The sequence below is a fragment of the Balaenoptera borealis genome (genome assembly GCF_965194805.1).
Source record: "Balaenoptera borealis genome assembly, chromosome: X".
Taxonomy (NCBI): Eukaryota; Metazoa; Chordata; class Mammalia; order Artiodactyla; family Balaenopteridae; genus Balaenoptera; species Balaenoptera borealis.
In genome coordinates, this window is record NC_138881.1 from 97,592,017 (window position 1) to 97,613,478 (window position 21,462).

Consider the following 21,462-nt stretch of genomic DNA (forward strand, 5'->3'; position numbering starts at 1 on the left):
CACCATATATAGAGGTATGCATGTTCCATAAATTAAATCAAAATATCATATAAAGGTAAATTAAATCAGTCATTTTAGAGGAGCTCTATGGTTATTTCTGAGCTTAAGAGAGAAAAGTTATGGCAAAGTGGAAGATTCTCACTTACAGAAAAAAAATCACATAGAAAACAATCTCAGAAAACCTCTTAACTCTAAAACGCAACTATTCTTACCATTTCTAAAGGACCAGGTGTGCTTATAAGAGGTATGATTTGTATAGAAAATAAAGGCTAATAAGAAAACAACAATAAAAATTAAAATCACTAGTGTTATTTATACTGATTAACCAGCACCTATTAATTAGCTTCATGCAAAAAATTACATTATTTCCCCAAATTAATATTATGTCAAGTCAAACAATTTTTGCCACAAAAGAGATTTATGAACCCATTTTAAAAGAGGTGAAGAAAGTGAAACAAATAATTATTCAAAACAATTTACCTCTAATCCCCTCTCCCTCCCCCAAATTTAAGTTCCAGACTTACTATAAGTGAATAATGTGTCCAGTTATAATCAAATTCTTCTGCAATATCACTGAAATCTGCTCATTGAACAGCTTCTTAGCTTAGTGGATTTTAAATGACCTTAGAACTGAAGTCTTTATGTAGGAGGAGCTCTGCTTTATCCACCAAATGTACTGTCATGAGAGAATGTGCATTCAAAGCAGTTCAGCATTCAAGGTTACGTTTGTCAAAAGATTCAGAGGAAATCATGAAGTTCATCTGAGTGATTTTCTTTCCCTTTTAATTAGTTCCTGATACAGCATTTCAGTATGCTAATGTTATTTTACTATGTGACTCACCACACTGGGAATTAAAAGATAATCCAAAGGTAAGTATTTGATTGCTAGGACTATGCCAGGACTATAAACTCACTGTGTTGAGTTTCAAATATCTTTAAGTACGAAAAGAGTCATAAGTAGACAAGGAATCCGGAAGCCTGGGTTCAACTCTAGGCTCTCCCTCCCACAATCAACTAGGTGAGCTTGGGCGATTTCCTTAACTTCTTTGGGCCTCAGTTTCAAAAATTTTATTGAATGGAACCTCAGAAGTCATCTAGTCTAACTTTCAATTCCAAGCAAAAATTGCCTCTGTATTTTCCCTAAGAAATGGTCAGTTTCTCATATGTAAAATTAGCATTAGAACTAGATGATGGCTAAGGTTTCCCTGATTTCTAAAATCCTCAGTGTTATAATTAAAATTCATTAAGTGTCATGTATATTTTCTCCCATTGAAAGTTTATCAAATAGTTCTTTACATAACCAAACAAGATTTTATTTCAGCCCAGATAAAATTAAATTAAGAAACTCAGATCAACACCAAATCGTCCCTCATCTTTCAAGTCTCCACAGAGTTTTTAATCCACCCCTGATTTTATCTCCATGACCAGGAACCATGCAAAACTATAAGAAGCCAGGATACTTTTGATGCTTTTCTAAAGTAGATGAAGTGACATCAGTGATTTATTCTGAAATAGGGATGAATTGAGATTGGATCTCAGTCTATATACCATATAATATTCCAATGGATAAAAAGTATCTTCCTTGCTTTGGAACACAGGTTCAGAGTTGATAGGTTCTCTCAAATACCAAAGATATATTTTACACTAAATATATGAATAAACAAATAAAAAGCAAAGAGTGAATGAAGAGGGGATCATGGATTACAGTCTTCACTCCATTACTAACTTTATGTTTTACCTAAGATATTTTTTTCTCTCTGTGTTCTTTCACATAGTTAATGCTTCCCCCTAAATTGAAGTTGGAAGGTAGAAAGAAACTGAGAATTGTTTAGGTAGTTTGGTATCTGCTTTTCAGATGTCAGCTAGTTTGCCTCTTTCACAGTCATTTTTGTCAGAAATTACTTATCAGGCCTACGTGAGGAATTTTATAATCAGAATTTGTTGACATGATGGTAAGAAAAAGGACACCTAGATTCAAAATCTTCTTTCCTTTCCCTGTGAATACAATTCCAATTAACTCATTTACCTTCTTCTATTTAAAAAAAGAAAAAACAAAAAACAACTCTCCAGGAAGTTTTCTTCAAGCTTCCTATTTCCCCCAAATCTTCTGGCCCTTGCAAATATTTTATTATACTATACTTTATAGTAGTATAATGGAGAGGTACAATTCAAAGAAATAGAAGTATAATAATATCTTGGAATAATACAGCACATTTATTTGTAGACATGCAAACCATAAATTAAATACAGTCATCCCGTGATACCCACAAGAGATTAGTTCCAGGATCCCCACACGGATACCAAAATCCATGGATGCTCAAGTCCCTTATATAAAATGGTGTAGTACAGTTGGCCCTCCTTATCTGTGGATGCAGAACACACAGATATGGAGGGCTGACTGTAAAGTTAATAAAATGCTGTTGGAAACAATAATGCACCATGTCTCAGATGTTAAAGTTGATTAGATTTGAACTTCTACTTTGATTTGATAGCTTAATCAGTGAAAGCATAGGCTTAGCTTTGCTCCTTGGTATGAAGAGAAAGACACTAAAAAGACAACTCATTTTAATATACTAAAAGTCCTATTTGATGGCTTTCTAGTGACATCATTAGAAGTTGCCAGTGATACCTGTATGCTTATATCTTAGCACTCATTACTCTGACACAGATACAAGGCATGTTGCAACTCCTAAGAGAGAATTTGGGAGTAAGCCTGATTGGTGTAGAGAAAGGAGGTGGGATAAGACTAGTTGGAATGGTGCCCCCATAGCTGGAAGCTGGTCTACACCAAAAAAAGTGTATAAACCCACATTTGATGCAGGCCAGGGTCATGTCCCTTCATTTCATCCAAGGGACATGAAATGAAGAGGTACATCAAAGCCTCAGAGTGGGGAAGTTCCTAAGGACAATTGGGGTCAAGTCATTCTTCTGAGAGAATCAGGCAAGATGATACAAATGATTCTGCAAGCAGTCAACTGTCAGTCCCTGGAAAGGGGCCAGCAGAAATTAGGCAAAAGATTTAGGTCTGGATCCCAATTTCAACAGAGACACGGAGAAAGAATTGAGCTTCCAGATTGGAACCAAAGTCCAATTAAACAGCCAGTAGCAGATGGTGGGGTAAGAGATAAATGCTAAAGCCTGATGCTTACAAAGTTTCCCAGGGGCCCAAATCAATTCCAGAGGCATAGCATACACTAGGTTATTTCCAGACTTCTACCTGCTAAAAGAAAATGGTTCTCATTGGGCCAGGGGTATATCAGAACTGAGACTTCCTAGGCTGACACCATGAAGTGAAGCTAGATGGGCCTAGGGTAGACAAATACTATCTCTGAGCTCTTTAGCAGGAACATATATATTACTTTATTTTATCCATTATCCCACTGAGATAGCTAAGTAGATAATATTTCAGTTTTATAAATGGATATCACTCAAGTTTCAGTAGGTTAAATTACTTCCAGAAGTCAAAAATTCAAGAGAAATAAAACCTAGGTAGACCTGACACATAGTCCAGTGCTCTTCCTACAGAGCTACTGCTGGGATTCTTCCTGATACCTCAGCAGCTAAAGTAGCTTACTGGCAGGGATCAGGATATCTCTTTCATTGTGTAAAGCTCTGTAACTCCCATTCTGTTGACCATCAAAACAGGAAATGGGTATTCCTGAACTGCTGTTCAAGTGAGGCAATCAGCAAAGGCATTATTTAATGCCCCGAAGTGTTATTTCCTTTGTAATGCTAAAAGACATCAAATTAGCATGAACAAGAAAAATAAAGATTTAAAAAATAAATAAAATAACCATTCTAGTTTATATATGCGCGCACACGCGCACACACACACACACACACACCCCATTCTTAAAAAAATTCTCTGAATTTGAGAACAGTTTTTAAACTTTCAGGCAAATGTTAAACTTCTTAGGTTCTGTGGGGATTTTTTAAAAATCATAACACCCCGGAAAACTGACTTGAAAAGTTATTTGGTATAGTTGACATGTATACAGAAAAGCAGTGTCCTATAAAGAACATGCTCTGTAAGACAAAGGGCATCTAGACTGCCTGTGTTCCCCCAAATCCAGTATTTAATACTCTGAAACCAGCTAATTTATGAACTCTGACTTCCCCTACAGACTACCACAGATTCAACAGCAGGATACCAGAGCTGAGATTCTCAGGAAATCCAAATGAGCTGGGAAATACAGTTAGCAACATCATGATCTAGTCCCCAGATTAACACCAAACACACTTAAACACAGACACACAGACTGCCAAAAGTCAGCAGTGCCGGTCTCTGCTTTCTATCCTCTCACATTCATTTAACGGTTCACAGAGCAATGATGTGTCAAGCACCTCGCTAGATGCTGGGGGTACAAATGTGAGCTAGATACTATCTCATGTAGCTCACATTCTAGTTAGAGGGATAGAAACTAGAAACTATTGATAATTATAGTACTGTGTGATAAGAACAGTATACTATGATAGAATCATTGGCAGCTAAGGGAGTTCAGAGGAAAGAACAACTCATTCTATGTGCATTGTGGTAAAAAAGGTGAATATCTTTAGGAAGAGATGGCTTGGGTGGGGGGAACTGCTGCTCCGGATATATTTGGTCCTTTGTCCCCGGTTCCTGGCACAAAGCTCCTAAAACCCTTGGAATTTCCTGAGTTAATGGAGTGTCTTTTGTTATTCGTAATGAGCTCCTTTCAGCCAAACTTGAGTTTATGCTAATGAGGTGATGATTGGTGAGCCTCCGCTTAGCTCAGGATGAAGGCTGGTTGCCAGAGAAACCAACTTTGAGATTAGAGGTTGGAACTATCATCCCCACTCCCTGAGCTCCTGGAAGGTGAGAGGGGCTGAAAGTTGAGTTCAATCACTAAAGATTTAATCAATTATGCCTTACTAATGAGACTTCCATAAAAACCCCTAAACAACTGGGTGTGAAGAGCTTCCAGGTTGGTGAGCACATTAAGGTACTACGAAGTTGACATGCCTGGAGAGAGAATAAAAGCTCCATGAGCTGTGGTACCCTCATCCCCACCAATACCTTGCCCTATACGTCTCTCCCATTTGGCTGCTCTTATAATAAACCATTAATAGCAAGTAAAGTGTCTTCCAAAGTTCCTTGAGTCATTTTAGTGAACTATCAAACCTGAAATGAGTCGTTAGGACTTCCTGAATTTATAGCTAGTTGGTCAGAAGTACTGGGACTTTCGACTGGCATCTGAAGTGGGGACAGTCTTGATGGACTGACTTCTAACCTGTGGGGTCTTTGCTAACTACAGATAGTGTCAGATTTGAATTGAATGGTAGGATACCCAGTTGGTGTTAGAAAATCTGAGACTGAATAATTGGTTGATGTCAGAAAACACCACAGACAAGTCAACCGTCTTTTTAACCATTTCTTTATGATTCATACAACTCCCCTATTTGGAAAGGCCTATGTCTTTCAGGAAGCTTATCAAGATAAAGTTGTCTGATAAACTGTGGCAGAGACTCTAATTGTTTCCCAGTATCCATTCTCCTATTCTTCCTGTTAGTAACAGAACCTTATGAGCTTTAGCTGTGTACATGGCCTCCCAGCCAGAGACTATATTTTCCAGACTCCTTTGCAGTTAGGTATGAAGATATGACAGAAATTTAGACAATGATATGCAAGCAGCAGCAATGTGTGCAACCTTTGGATCATGTTTTGACAAAAAAAACTCTTGTCCTCTTCTTTCTCTCTCCTCATTCAACCAGTAGGCTATAGCACAGACATGATAATGGGAGCCAATTTGACCACATAGACAAAGTCACCATACTAGGAGATAGCAAAGCAACAGGCAGAAGGACCCTGGGCCTTGGATGACCTCCTGCAGCAGTGCTGGCTGCCCACATTTGGTCTGTTGCTTGAGCCATAATATTTTGAGGTGTCTTGATTATAGCAATTTTCTCTGTACTCTAAATAACTTAGAAATAAATCTTCATAAAAGTGCAATTGAGCTCATAGCAGCACTATTTACAATAGCCAAGACATGGAAGCAAGCCAAGTGCCCATCAACAAATGCTTAGCTTAAGAAGACGTGGTATATATAGAATATTACTCAGCCATAAAAAAGAATGAAATATTGCCATTTGCAGAAACATGGATGGACCTAGAGAATATTATGCTTAGTGAAATAAGTCAGACAGAGAAAAGACAAATATTATATGAAATCACTATATGTGGAATCTAGAAAATAATACAAATGAATCCATGTACAAAACAGAAACAGGCTCACAGATGTAGAAAACAAATTTATGGTTACCAAAGGGGAGAGGGAGGGAGGGAAGAAGGGAGGGACAAATTCGGGGTATGGGATTAACAGATACAAACTACTATACATAAAATAGATAAGCAACAAGGATTTACTGTATAGCACAGGGAATTATAGCCATTATCTTGTAATAACCTACAATGAGATATAATTTGCAAAAAAAAAATTAAAAAAGAATCACTATGTGGTATACCTGAAACTAACACAATACTGTAAATCAACTATACTTCAATTTTTTTAAAGATGCAATTGATATTACTTAATGTGTTACTCTTCCCAAAGGCATTTGCACATGGAATCCAAAAATCAAAGAATGTATAAGCTCCAAAGAAAAATATGTTAATGGTAATTCAGATGTAGTGATAGGCCAGAGGTTTCTGGCTTTGGTTATATTTTGTTTTTAGCTCCCTTTAAATCTCAGCATGCCAACAATTGCCTACTCTGTCACTCCTTTAAGTTCAGCCCTGACTCTAAGCTTTCACATGTCAGTTTTTCCCCTTAGTATGTGATTTCCTTAAGAGCAGGAAGTGTGCCTTACTTGCCTCTATAAATCCAGTTCCTAGAGTATAGCAGATGCTCAATAAATATGTATTGAATGCTTCTAGAGAAGGTAACCAAAACAGCCATATTTTCTCCCTTTTTAAAAAAATTTCTCCACACATAGCTTTATTCTAATAATGCAAACAACTAAGTGACAAAAATAATAATGACAGAATAGGCTGATGATGTTGGTTTAAACCGCTTGTCAGGCAGTGTGTTTAATGATTACCCATGTTCTTTAGTCCTCACAATAACTCCATGATGTAGATACTACTATTGACATTCCCACTTTATAGAAAAGATAACTGAGGCTCAGAGAAGTTTAAAAGCTTTCCCAAGGTTTCACATTTAGGAAATGGTTGAAATAGGGATTTAAACCCAGGATTGCTCAGCTGCAATGTAGTCTGCCATATTATCTTCCAGAAATGACCTGGCAACGTGTAGGGTGGCGAGGGGAAAAATTAGCCTGGGTTTAAGAAGGAGGTACAGATAATTAAGCCAATCTAAAGTTCATGTTGTGAGTTGCCAAATCAATATAAATTATATGAGGCTTGTAAGAAACTTTTGTTAGTTTTCTGATCAAGGAATACTTTCACCTTGAAAATCTGTACATGGGGATATTTTTAATCTGGTCGTGAACCTTGGTGCAGTTCCCTAAAAACTGAAGAAAACTGCCCTGGAATGATCATAAGAGGAACTGCTATTTTATATAAATGTTTCAGAGGACACTGGAAGAAAACAGCATAGACATGAAATAGACTTCACAAGATCAGTGTGAACATAATATATTATCTGCTATCAAGCATTTTATTCATCAATTATATTTCTAAGTTTGCTACTGTTTAAGAATATTCAAAGATATATAAAAGTAGAAATAGTATAATGAAACTGCATGTACCCATTATCTAGATTTAACAATTACCAAGATAAAATTTTTATTAATCATATCATGAAAACTGATATTCCTACTTTCAAAGGTAAGAAAGCATCATGTTCACAGATATTGCTTAAATGTTGAAACAAATCTAAAAATCCTAGTCTAACAAACACCCTCTTTTTACAGCCAAGTAAACCAAAGCCCTGAATGCAGCGATGACCTAATCAAGGCCATTTAGTTAGTAACAGCCTATATAAGAATCAGTTTCCACTATATCACACTGCTATTTAGTATTAAATACTCCTTAGTTTATTTGAATCCTTTGAAAATAATTGATGAAACGTGGTAAAAGTCTTTTTTTCCATAAATTCATTAAAACAGACAAGGCTATTCTCCAGAGGAGTCTGTCCTGCCGAATTTTCTTCTGAGAATACAAGTTACAAAACAACTCTCCCACTTATCCCCTTTAACAGCTAAATGTATTACAAAATAAACAGTTTTCAATCAAAAGAGTTCAGAGAAACAATCATATAGACTTTTACCATAACATCATGATCTTTCCCTATTTGTCTTGATAATGCTGAGACAGGAACAAACATATAATGAACTTGTTAATGAACTACTAACAGGAAACCAGAGTACACACATGTGTGTCCTTGTATTGAGCCTTAATAAAATTAGGAAGTTAAGTCCCAGCTGGAGGCCGGACAACCAGCAGAAAATTCCTAACCGCCAGGGCACAGCATAATTTTAGGAAAAATAAAGATCAACAATACATATTAATTTTCTCAAGTTGTCATTCTAATAGTGGCATACGGGTTTTAAAATGCTTAAACAGTTCCTAAACCGGGTTTCAAAACCATCTCATCTATTAATCTTTGCATTTAATTTAGAAGAAAACCACAGATTTTATGGATCATATTTATTGCATATTAACATTTGACTTCAAAGTGGCTGTATCACCTGAAAAGAGAACAGCTGGATACTTTACACTAATATTTGTGAACTATATTTTAGATTGGCAGCATATCTTTAAAGAAATGTTTTATTTCTTTCCTCAGACTATGACCTACTTTCTCCCTAGGTTACCGTCATTCATTCATTCAGTCAGTCATTTATTTGACAAACATTGAGTTCTGTGCTAGGTAAGCAGGATACAGCAATGAATGAACAAATTCCTGCCCTCACTGAACTTACATTCCAGTGGTGGAGATAGATCATAAACAAACAAGCAAGCAAAAAAATATGTTAGGTAATGATAAATGCCATAAAAAAAAGAGGCAGGGTAAGAGGTTAAATAGTAATGGGTGGAGTGAGGAAACAAGGTTATTTTAGGAAGGATGATCAGGAAGGCCTCTCTGAGGAAGGATCTGAATAAAAGGATGGAGGGAGTCATGAAGATAACTGAGTAGAGAGTGCTTCAGGCAAATGGAATAGCAAGTGCAATGGCCTTGATGAGGGACTGTGTAAGTTGTGACAAGGAAGCCTGTGTTGCCGGAGCAGAGTAAGCAAAGAAGAAAGTAAGAAGAGGAAAGGTCAGAGAGGTAGACAGAGGGGGCAATTTGTGTGGTGCCTTCCAGGCCATTTTAGACTTTGGCTTTTGTTCTGAGTGAGATGGGGAGCTATTGGAAGGTTTTGATTGGGGAGCATATGAAATTAGTTATAGCTTAGAGATAACTCCAGCTGCTGAGTAGACAATAAACTGTAAAAGGAAACAGTTTCCTATCCGAGAAAGTTTTGTGATTTTCTACCAAGAGATGATGGCAGCTTGCATTATGATGGTGGGGAGTGCCATATTCTGAATATATTTTGAAGGTAGGGCTGATGTGATTTCTAAAGGATTAGATGTAGGGTATGTGAGAGAGAGGGTAATCTAAAATGACACCAAGGATTCTAATCTAAGCAACTAGGTAAATGGTGATGCCATTTATTGAAAGGAGGCACAGTGGGGGAGGAGCAGGCTTGGTGTGGGAATACAGAATTCAATTTTGGACATGATAAGTTTGAGATGCTCATTAAACTTCCAAGTGAAGATACAGAGTAGACAGTTGGATACACAAATCTGGAGCGTAGCAGAGAGTTCAGTACTAGAGATAAAATTTGAGAGGTAATGATATATACATGGTCCTTAAAGCTCTGAGACTGAGAATGAGATTGTCCGGTGACCATTTGGATTGCGTAACAGGTTGAGGCATGGGTCATTCTAAAACTAGAAAATTAGGAACTCTAGAGAATTACCACAACGTTAAAAAAAGATGAACATTTGCTGATTGGAACAATTATCAAACATCACTAGATAAACTAAATGGTGTTCATTGGTTTTAATCTTTCTGTCCTTTATTCTCAAGTACAAAAGTATATTATCTCACATGGTAACATGTCAGAACTAATTCAGTCATCTTTCTTTTAACTTCTTCTATTGTAAATAGTCAAAGTTTCAGCAATATTAATACTACAGTGCTAATCACTAAGTTTCTAAAAGCCACACAGTCTTTTATTCACTTTATAAGACTCATTCTTACAAAGCTCTTTTCTAGAACTTTTCCTTGCCTGGCTGGTGGCATTACTGCATTAAAATATGAAACTTACTTACTTTTAAACCCCTCATTTCCTTTATTTTCTATTCAAGTTTGAAGACCAATTAAAAATGTTTGTGCTCATGTGACAACTAAGGGGCAATAAATGAAAATTTCCCTGAAGAGAAAGTTGTTCAAAGACTCATAATTTCAGGACCCAAAAGACACCTTTAAAAAAAATCCTCCAAACTCATCAAATTGTACACATTAAATATGTACAGTTCTTTGCATATCAATTATACCTCACTAAGCTGTTAAATATAACTTTTTAAAAATATCTTCCTTCATTCTGTGTCACCAAATTGTTGCACTGATTTTCTGTTGCTACTAGTTTCAATTGATCTTTCTGGTAGATTCCCCATTAATCCTTGTGTGCTGTGTTTAAATGTTGAGAGCAAAGTTACATACCATTTTCCTTGGTTCTGAGCTGCTCTGTAGCATATATATGTGACACACATTTAGAAGAAGACACAGAATAGCTAAGAGAAATGCAGATATACATACTAAATTAATCATAAAAGTTTCAGATCTTAGTATAGTGTCTAAGAACATTAAATCTGGAGTCATATTGCCTGGGTTTGAATCTCAGCACCATTATTTACAAGTTGCGTGATCCTAGAGAATGTACTAAACATCTTCATGCCTCACTTTCCTCATCTTTAAAAGGGCTTACTTCACAGGATTGCAGTGAGAATTAAATGAATATGTGTAAAGCATCTACTATGTGCCTGGCTCACAGTAAGCCTATGTGTGAATTAGGTGATAGAAGATTTTAATCAGAAGATCAGGCAGGGGTTGAATAAAATAAAGCTCTATCTGTCCATTTACTTGTCAAGATTTACCCCTTGCCACCTACTGGGGTTACAAGTCCCAATTTGGCATAACGTCTCTGTGATAAGCTCTCAAAGCAGGAATTATTTTCTCTAAAGCATGCATTGATATTCACATAAAGTACTCAAGAGGTCTGTATGGGAAAGAAACAGGTAGGTGTTAATCTTTCACATTTGCACAGTATGACATTCTTATCTTGAGTATTTTGCAAAGTACAAAGACTAGGACTGCTACATTTTAGTGATCTGTAAGGAATGAAGGTATGAATACATGGATGCATGTATGAACAAAACAAAAACTCCTAGAAGAGGGAGGATAAACATAATGAGAAAATATCAAAAGGGAAGGAGATAGGAAAGCAAGAATTGCTAAGCCATCAAAGACCTCATTCCCACGCTTGGCAACTATGCCTAAGCCTCCTGCATTTTTTTTAAGTAAGAGGAACAATTTTCTGTAAATGCTTAACAGAAATCCTTCAAGTTCCATTACTGATACGAAAGAGGCCCCTCCTTTGGAGAAAATGCAGCAGAGTGTCTCAGGATATAACATCCACAGAAAATTATAAGTTCTCAAACATTAAATAACAATGACCAGATTCCTTCCCTAGTTTATCAGTTCCATATGCCAGAGTGGGCTGCTGAATCTCAGAGACCCAGAAGATAGAATAAAGGATTGTAAGGAAGCCAGTGTAGAAAAGCAGTTATCCTTTCCACTTCTTCCTAAAGGTTGGAAAACCTAAATTAGGGGAAAGGCATAAAAATATATTTTCTTCCCTCAAGAAGCTCACAGGCTAGGCCAGGGAGGTAGACAGGTGCAAAGACAAATATGATACGGTCTACTAAATACTACGATAGAGAGAAGCATTTTTTCCATGTGGGTCTATGGAAATCCAGGCTATGGGTTTCAGCGAGGGGATGATGTCTAAGTGGAGTTTTAAATGATAAATAGGAGGTCTCACTATCTTCTCCTTGGAGTATTGAAAGTATTCCCTATCTTCCCTCTGGCCCACCTTCTCTGGCCCCACAAGAAAAATATGAAGGAGGACTTGAGTTGTCCAGGGAGGGAGAACTTGAGATGGGTCCAGCAAACATAGTTTTTATTTAGGACAAGGTAGCTTGACTGTGTGTAAATTTGGACTATCTTCTTTCTCCTTCATTTAATGTATCAGTGACATTGGCCTTCCACATTACCATGAGTCTTTTAGAATGCCACACTGTTTGACAATTGTCATTTGCTATGTCATCCAAATACTTAATGACACAGACAGACTCTAATTCCAAGCTACATAGATGCTGCTTACTATGGACTCCTTAGAAAAAAATTAAACAGCTGTGAACATTCTTTTTCATAAGGTTTGGTGGGATTTGTTGTGGCCAATATATGCCACATTTAATTTCTTAACTATCATCTATGATATTTAATGTGAGTCAAATTCCCATGATATCAACAGATATCAACCTTTTTTTTTTAATTTCCAAGCATGGTAAATTAGTATCTCTCCCTTCTCCTCCTCAGCCCTTATTCTAGAAGAGTCCCAAAAGAAAAAGGTCATCTCTAAAGTCATAAGAAATATCTTCTGTATGAATCTCCCTCTGCCATGGTCCCCTTCCTGTGTCCCTCGATTTTAAAGAAAATGCTCTTCTGAGTCATCTCTCTCTCATATGCCTGCCACACTTCTATGGACCAACAGATTCTTATCCCTCACAGACATACACATACCCATGGCACCTCACCAGACAAATAACCATAACCATTAAAATAGAGACAGATTTAGTGATGTGTATTAAGAGCACTAGACTGTGAGTTAGGGGACCTGAGTTTTGGCCATAATTCTACCACTGTTACATTGGATGCAAATTTCATTTTCTCAAGACCTCAATTTCTTCAACAGTAAAATAAGCTTGATGACCTACAAAGTCATATCCAGCTCTAATTAGTCTCCAAAAATACTTTAAAATAAAATTTGCTTTATTACAAATACATTTATTTTACACAATTTTATTATAAATTTTACGAAAATTAAAACTTACCTTTCCAAATGTGTGAGACCCAGCCACTTCTTGTGAACTGTCTCTACAAGGCCTGTGTAAGAAGAGTAATATGGGTTAAAAGCAAATGAACTTATATGAAAAAACATATTAAATGTGGTAACCTCTTGATGATATCTGTGGAAAGGAAATTATTCAAATAAATACTGTTTGCTTTTACAAAATGCTTAAGGTAACAGAACTTGTGTGGGCTGGCATAGTTCACATTATTTTCCCTCCTTCCAAGAAGAATGGGTTTTATACTAATCATCACCAGTGAAATAATTATTACTGATATGGTAAAGAAACATACTGAGATATTACTCACACTATCATTATGTTTTGAAATGAGAGGAAACTACTAAAGATTATAATTTGTTTACAGAAGATTTTTTTTTAAATATCACTTAACCAATATTTTAAATGCAAATCATGCCAGCACACTCCAACATTATATAAAGACAACATGATTCCAAAAGAGCTAGTGTACCAAATGTAGTACTACAGAAGAATCCTTAGGGCCGCTAGGTCTTGCTGCTACATTCAAACCATCATAGACAAATGAGACTTTCTCCTATTTATAAACCTCTTTAGAGAGAAGATTCCACTACTTTCCTCAGGATCCATTTCCAGTGTTTCACAATCAAGATTCCTCCTTAAGGGTCTAACAAAAATCTCCTATGCCCTTTCTTAAGTTTATTTAATCATCTAAGAATAAAGAGACTACTGACTATCCTCCACATCTGAGTCATTGATACTTTAAGACAATTATTAAATTATCCCTCAGGCTTCTCTTCTTTGTGTTGATGAATACTGTTCTTTCAACATTCCCCTCAGAGCACATCTCTTATGTCCCATGACCTATTTTCTGTTTCTCTAGGTAAATGCCTTGCTTCAGAATTCTGGTAAGGCCTGCCTAGATTTGAGATTCTCATTTTATGTTTTACACTCTAAAACCCTTTAGAATGTATTTAGAATTTACATGGGGTCTATAGTATCTTCTCCTTACCTAAGATTTTATCTGCCAGAATAATATTAAGCAATCATCCAGTTTATCCAAAATATAGCTGTATAACCACAGTACAAAAAAATATAAATTTAAAAAATGTAAAAGTCCGAATTCAAGCTCACAAAATAAGAGCAGTGCAGTTTTAGCTTTGTGGTATCCTGTCCAGAAGCCAAGAAATTCTTTGTGGTATTTCTCAGGAAACAAATGTTTAAACTCTTGGGAGAAAGCCAGAAATCTGGAGTGGGTGATGCAGTTCTTGGCTCCCTAATTCTTATGTCACCAGAGAAATATTTTGGCTGAGCACTAGATACTTGTCCTCATTTCCAGACCACTTCATTTTGTGAAGTTAGATTCTCTGGAGAACTACATAGTGCAGGCCAAGGTGCATTTTTATGTTCTAATAGCCATATGTTATATATTTGAAATTTGAACTTTTGGAATGTATGAAGGTATTGCCAATGTAAAAGCTGTCTTCCCATATATTACACAATAGCACAAGAACTAATGCCTCTCTAAGGCTTCTGTTTTCTATTGATGAATCAGACTCTCAACAAGAGAAAGTAATGGTGCCCTTTGGATTTAACCCTGACGTGGTATACAAATCGGACCAACTCTACACATAGGCAGAATAGGTATCACCTTTGTAGTGAGATTTGAGGGGCCCTAAAAGATCAGTCTGGTTCAGTACCTGACTTGCTCTCTTTGGTTCTCAAACATCTCCTTCTCAATAAGACCAACACTATGTCCACTCTATTTAGAACTGCAACCTGTTCCAATCACACACACACACACACGCACACACACACACACAGCACACCTACTATTTCTATATTTCAAAGCATGCATTTCCTTCTAATAAACAATATCATCTAGTTAGTGAATTAATTAATTTGTCATTTATTGCCTGTCTCTCTCCTCTAGACTGTAGGCTATATGCAGCAGGTATTTTTGTCTGTTTTGTTCACTGATGATGCCCTAGTACCTGACACACATTAAGTGCTCAATAAATATGCTCTAAATGAATGAATGAGTTGAATAATCCCTGAGGGATAGCTAGTATACAGACTGGCACTATGACATGCTCTACTTTGATATACTATTGAACGCATCAATCATCAGTTAAATCATTAAGTTGAAAACAGAAATAGCAAGTATTATTCATCCAATTGCAAAATATTATTGAATGTCACTTTCGTTTATTTATTTCAAAACATTTATTCAGTGCAACATTTATTCAAGTTGCATTTCATCATTTATATAGATATATATATTCATATACACAACCACATATGTATTATCTATAAACACTTGGACAAGGGACAAGGGCACACATGGAAGAAGCAAAAGGAATAAAGGAGAATAGAAGAAGGAAAGTGAAAATAAAATGGAGACAACCATGGGCTGATTTGAGAACTGAGAGGATAGTAAGTGGTTTTGGGGTAGCTGAAGAGAGTATTAAAATGGTCAGGAAAAAATCTAGAGGTGATATTAGAACGTAATCAGGAAATATCTCACCTGGATCTCTCATGAAACTTAAGTTAGATCAGGTAGGATAGGTCAGCCTCACTCCACATAAACCTCACTCCTTTTTTCCTGCTCTTGGGATCCCTACCTATTAAAAACCAAATTCCTTTCTCCCAAGGTGCTGCATCTTCCAGGTTTCATTAAACTACTGTAGTTCATTTCCTCACACTCAAAAAAAGAAAAAAAAACAACCCCAAACTTATTTGTTTACCTTAGTTAACAAAATAGAAATGAAGTATTAGACTTGCCTTTTCATGTGACTATAAGCATTCACATTCTCTGGAAATGAGTCTGAAACCAAATGGGGAAGCTGCCCCAGTGGTTTCCCTTTTGTGCTTTCCATTTTCACTTCTTATCTCTAAATGATTTCTTTTTAAGTAGAATTGACTAAAACAAGAACAAAGGGAATGCTGAAACCACTTGAACTATAGGAAGCGTTTGGAAATGGTAAGCAATGTCTACATTTCCCTCTTTCTCTTTTTCAAAAAACCCCTGTAACATTTATAGTATGTTCATTGAAACAATTTGAACAACTGGAGGAAACTGTCAGCATTCCAAAGGCAAAACACACTAAAAGGCATTTATTTTAATTTTCAGGACATAGCTAATATTTTTCTCCTCTGTCATTTTCTTTTTTCAGTTTTTCATGATACTAAGCTTCCAAAGTAGTTTACATTTGAAAAATAGTATAAACACATCAGAGCTGTACATGGCTTTAAATTTTATATTTATTTTTACATGTGAGTTTCATAAGAAACCACTGAGATAGGAAGAACAGGATGTATTCATCCCATTTTCTAGATGAGGAAAACAGTGCATTTTCCAAGATCACATAACAAAAAATTGTCTATCTGCTAACAGAGATCAGGCTGCCTTTTAATGTTGTCTGTATTCCTACATTCTTCTATTTCCATTTAGCAGATATTAATTGAGCATCTAGCACCTAGCACTAAAAAACCAAGAGCTACATACTCTAGACACAAACATAAGACACAGTCTCTCTCCCCTCAAGAAAATTAGTATTTAGTATAGAAAACAGACATGTAAATAAATATTGCTAATACAGTAAGAGGTTGTATTAAAATGGTGGTCTCCAAACTTTGTAGATAATAAAATTCACTGTTTTCTTATTTTGAACACATCCTCTCAGTAGATGTTATGTTCATTTATACATTATACACCTACATTGTCATCATTAGCTAATATCTTAAGGCAAAAAACATTTTCAAGGTAAAGTTCACTATTACTATACAGGATATAAATTCATATATCAAAGTCTTGTTAACTTTGAACACTGTAGGCCAACATTTTAGCAAGTCTTATTAGATCATCATGTTTTTTGGATTTCTTTTGTTTTGTATTTAAACTAATAATGTAGTTTGCAAAGAATGCTGTCAATTTCTTATTCAGTCATGCTTACATTATTAGTAATATCATCAATATTCTTTGCAGGAATCTTTTAGAGTCATTTTGTGAGGGTTAGTTCAAAATTTGATGATGTGATTGAGAAATCTAACTGGGAACATGTAAACTGCAATATCTTGCACTATGGTGAAATTTAATAAATGAGTGTTTTGGTCCATTCCTCTACACTTTTGCTCTGGGATACCTCAGAGATATTATATGACATCACGTGTGACCCTCTGTTATCAAACAGACTAAGTGATGACAACATTGTTTATATATATATATGCAATTATATATATTTTGTTATTATATATAATAAAAGATTCATTATTTTTGATTAAAACAAATAGACATTCTTACATGTATACTCAACAACAATGTCCACCTAAAACAACCCCTAGAGTATATTACTCTAGCTTGACATACCACTGCACCAGTCCGTGCAATGGTCAGAAAATGAATTTATAAATTTTGAAGTATTTTCCAAAAAGGACTAAAAATGTTTTCTGTTGCTTTCTGATCCCTAACCAGAAAATTGTCTAGCCATGGTGTCTCAAATTCAATCCCCATGCCTTCTAGCTGAGCTTTTACTATATTTACTCTATAATTTTAAAGATCACTTAGGAAGAAAGAGTGTAAGAGATGGTCGTAAACTGGTTACCAGACTAATTAAATGGTTCTATTAATAGGCTAAGATTATCTCATGTGTTATTACTTTATTTAGAGACTAAGTTCCAAGTGATTGTACTTTACTTTGAATCATATTATATTCTCGAGATTATAAATCTAAACATCAAACATGGTGTATTAAGCCAAACATATTTAAGGCAGCATGATATAATGGAAAGAGTTTTGAAGTCAGACAGGCTTGAATTTAAATTCCAGCTCAGCCATTTAGGAGTTATGTGGCCTTGGGAAAGTAGCTTAATTCTCTGAACCTGTTTCCTCAGGTGTTAAATGGAAGTAGTATCATCTCCCTCATCAGGATTTTTTGTGAGTAAAACATGTCATTCAGTTAAGTGCTCAATAACTGAATATCAATTATCACTTAAAATAAATGAAATTATGTGCAAATGGTGCAAAATTTTCAGCTTAGTGTTGCATGGTAATTATACCTTCTGGGAGAGTTTTCATGAATGGGCTAGTGTAGTGGCTCATTCATTCAACTAATATTTATTGAGTACCAACTCTATGCTCAGCATTGTGCCACATTTTGTGGGGAATACAGTGCTCTCCTACTACAACATAGTAGGGTAGGTTAAACTCCTGTTAACAAATAAACACAAATATGCAATTGCTCAAATGCAACAAAGGCTTAATTCTTGTTCACTTAACAATCCAGAGTGGGTATTCAGGTCACCAGGTAATCTTTCTACTTTCAACATATGGTTTCCAATGTTGCTTTGGTTGCCATCATTCCTTTCCATGGAAAGGCAAATAAAACTTGGAAGTGCACATATGGAGGTTCTATGGGCACGTCCTGGAATTGACATATGTAACCTCTGCTCCCATTCCATTGGAGAGAACTTAGATGGCCTAACCTAACTGCAAGGGAAGCTGGGGAATGTAGTCTAGCTGGGTGCACAGGAAGTAGGACAGAACAGACTTTGGTAGACAGTTATCAGTCTGCAGTTGATTTTTGAACAGACATAAGAAAGACAACAATGTCTGTATATATAGGAAATCAGAGTTTATAGAAAGGATGGGGAAACACATACACCACTGCTGTTGGAGAAAAGGTTCACAACCAAATCACTGTGTTTACATACCTTCCAATTTATTATACAAGCATACCTTGGAGATATTGCAGGTTTGGTTCCAGACCACCACAGTAAAGCAAATATTGCTATAAAGCAAGTCACACAATCTTTTAAATTTCCCAGTGCACATAAAAGTTACATTTACACAGTAGTTTATCAAGTGTGCAATAGCATTATGTCTAAAAAAACAATATACAGACCTTAATTTTAAAAATACTTTATTTGCTAAAATGCTAGCCATCAACTCAGCCTTCAGCAGGTCACAATCTTTTTGCTGGTGGAGGGTCTTGCCTTGATGTTGATGGCTGCTGACTGATCAGGGTGGTGACTGCTGAAGGCTGGGGTGGCCGTGGCAACTTCTTAAAATAAGACAACAATGAAGTTTGCTGCATTGACTAACTCTTCCTTTCACGAACAATTTCTCTGTAGCATGCAATGCTGTTTGATAGAATCTTACCACAGTAGAACTGCTTTCAAAATTGGAGTCAATCCTCTCAAACCCTGACACTGCTTTATCAACTAAGTTCATGTAATATTCTAAATCCTTTGCTGTCATTTCAACAATCTTCACAGCATCTTCACCAGGAGTAGACTCCATCTCAAGAAACAACTTTTTTTGCTCATCCATAAGAAGCAACTCCTCATCTATTAAAGTTTTATCATGAAATTGCAGCAATTCACTCACATCTTCAGGTTCCATGTCTAATGTTAAGTCTCTTGCTATTTTCACCACATCTGCAGTTACTTCCTCCACTGAAGTCTTGAACCTCTAAAAGTCATCCATGAGGGTTGGAATCAACTTTACCCAGACTCCTGCTTATGTTGATATTTTGACCTCTTCCCATGACAGGAATGTTCTTAATGGCATCTAGAATGGTGAATCTTGTCCAGAAGGCTTTCAGTTGACTTTGCCCAGATCCAACAGTGGAATCATTATGGTAATTATAGCTTTACAAAATGTATTTCTTAAATCAGAAGACTTGAAAGTGAAAATGACTCCTTGTTCCATGGGTTGCAGAATGGTTGTTAACAGGCATGAAAACAACATTAATCTTACTGTACATCTCCATCAGAGCTTCTAGGTGACCAGGTGCCTTTTCAATGACCTGGAATATTTTGAAAGCAATTTTTTTTCTGAGCAGTAGGTCTCAACAGTGGGCTTAAAATATTCAGTAAACCATGTTGTAAACATGATGTGCTGTCATGCAGGCTTTGCCATTCCATTTATAGAGCACAGGCAGACTAGATTTAGCATAATTCTTAAGGGTCCCAGGATTTTCAGAATGGTAAATGAGCACTGGCTTCAATTTAAAGTCACCAGCTGCATTGGCTCCTAACAAGATAGTCAGCCTGTCCTTTGAAGGCAAGCATTGACTTCTCTCTGGCTATGAAAGTCCAAGATGGCATCATCTTCCAATAGAAGGCTGCTTCTTCTACATTGAAAATCTATTGTTTAGTTGAGCCACCTTCATTAATTATTTTAGCTAGATGGTCTGGATAACTTGCTGCAGCTTCTATATCAGTATTTGCTGCTTCACCTTGCACTTTAATGTTATAGAGATGGCTTCTTTCCTTAAGCCTCATGAACCAATCTCTGCTAACTTCAAACTTTTCTTCTGGAGCTTCCTCATCTCTCTCAGCCATCATAGAATTGAAGAGAGTTAGACCCTTGCTCTGGATTAGGTTTTGGCTTAAAAGAATGTTGTGACTGGTTTGATCATCTATCCAGCCACTAAAACTTTCTCCGTATCAGCAATAAAGCTGTTTTGCTTTCTTATCACTCATGTGCTCACTGGAGTAGCACTTTCAATTTCCTTCAAGAACTTTTCATTTGCTTTCACAACTTGACTGGTGCAGGAGGCCGAGCTTTTGGCCTATCTTGGCTTTCAACACACACCTTCCTCACTAAGCTTAATCATTTCTAGCTTTTGATTTAAAGTAAGAGAAATGTGGTGGTCCAGTGGTTAGGACTCTGCACTTTCACTGCTGAGGGCCCAAGTTCGGATCCCTGGTCAGGGAACTAAGATCCCACAAACCACGCAGCCAGCAATCAATCAGTCAATATATAAAGTGAGAGAAATGTGACTTCCTTTCACTTGAACACTTAGAGGCCACTGTAGAGTTATCAATTAGCCTAATTACAATATTGTTATAGAGAGGAATAGGGAGGCCTGAGGAGAGGCAGAGTAATGGGGGAATGGCTGGCCAGTGGAGCGGTCAGAACACACACAATGATTATCAAATAAGTTCACCGTCTTATATGGGTGAGGTTCATGGCGTCCCCAAACAACTGCAATAGTAACATTAAAGATTACTGATCACAAACCACCGTAACAAATGTAATAATAATGAAAAAGTTTGAAATATTGTGAGAATTACCAAAATGTGACACAGAGACACAAAGCGAGCAAATGCTGCTTGAAAAACGGCGCTGATAGACTTCCTTGAAGCAGAGTTGCCACCAACAAAGAAATGTATGAAAAACACAGTATCGGCAAAACACAATAAAACGAGTATGCCTGTAGTCCCATCTGTACCTTTATTCATTCAAACTGTCTTTTCCTCTTTTCCACAGGGATCGTAGAAGAACATCATACTAAAACAGATAATTTTCTCATGGC

The 21,462-nt window shown here is 36.4% G+C and overlaps 2 protein-coding genes and 1 long non-coding RNA gene across 5 annotated transcripts in view; 1 reads left to right on the plus strand and 2 right to left on the minus strand.

The window, feature by feature from the left end:
- The window catches only part of IL13RA2 (interleukin 13 receptor subunit alpha 2), a 139,456-nt gene extending 126,264 nt beyond the window's left edge, over positions 1-13,192 (minus strand). Inside the window, exon 1 of one of the 2 annotated variants that reach the window (XM_082377391.1) lies at positions 13,145-13,192. The gene's annotated coding sequence lies outside the window, so the exon portion shown is untranslated. Of the gene's footprint in view, positions 1-524; positions 12,852-13,144 lie in introns of those variants that run through there. The other variant, XM_082377390.1, reaches the window with a different exon arrangement.
- Positions 1-21,462, plus strand: part of LUZP4 (leucine zipper protein 4) — a 389,928-nt gene that overhangs the window by 162,488 nt on the left and 205,978 nt on the right. The window lies entirely within an intron of this gene.
- Positions 1-21,462, minus strand: part of LOC309620815 — a 333,501-nt gene that overhangs the window by 113,113 nt on the left and 198,926 nt on the right. The window lies entirely within an intron of this gene.